Below are 891 nucleotides of genomic sequence, written 5' to 3' on the forward strand. Positions count from 1 at the left end.
TGACGAAAATCATTGAATCTAGTTTGGCTCAAAAATGAAATAAATGCACCAGACAGGGTAAGTATATGGCCATTAAAAATGGCATAACCCTGACTGAAAACTGAACACCCTCATATGTATTTTGTACTCTCAAAGGCTTATCATGCCAGCTGTATTTTTGAGTGAGCTAAGTGTCTACTTGTATGAAATGAATGTGAGTAGGCACACATGAGCTTTCTCATCAGTGTCCACACTCATAGCTGGGTATGTATTGAAGTCTCTCAACTCAGCTTGTTATAGCTATCATGGTGCAGAGCCTGAAAACGCCTCTTCTCCGAGACCAGACAAATGCGAACTGACAAGCACTGTATTTTGCCCTTAAGGCTCCTGTCCATGGTGATGCATCATCAGTTTTTCTCTGTAAAAATCTCTGCCCCCCCCCCCACGTGTGCTTGCCTCTTTCCTTAGTGTTTTGCCTAATCTGGAAGCAGGTATAATTCACGGGAAACACGGACTACGCTCCAGCACCGATGTCTTCATGCTCAGGACGAAGATGCGTGGGATCAGTAAAAGGTAGGTAGGATTTGGGAGCCCCAGCCTTAGAAGAAAAGGGATAGAGACCCACAGCATGTTGGTGCTGCTCTGTGTGCCTCACCCATGGAAATCAATTTCCTGTTGAATGGCGCCTGTAGTCAAGAACTGGATGCTCAAAGTCCCATTGTAGCCTGACACAGTGAAAATAAAACCCGAGGACAATACAGATGCTGATGTCTTTACTTGCTTTGATAACAATGACACCAGTAAACAATGATGTTTAAGTGCACTTGCATGGCTCTTAAATTAAAAACAAGATAGCCAAGGGCACTGAGAAGTCGCTAGCATTCCTGAGACTGGCACAGAGAAAGGCCTCTT

This window comes from Chiroxiphia lanceolata, chromosome 6 (genome assembly GCF_009829145.1).
Source record: "Chiroxiphia lanceolata isolate bChiLan1 chromosome 6, bChiLan1.pri, whole genome shotgun sequence".
Classification (NCBI taxonomy): domain Eukaryota; kingdom Metazoa; phylum Chordata; class Aves; order Passeriformes; family Pipridae; genus Chiroxiphia; species Chiroxiphia lanceolata.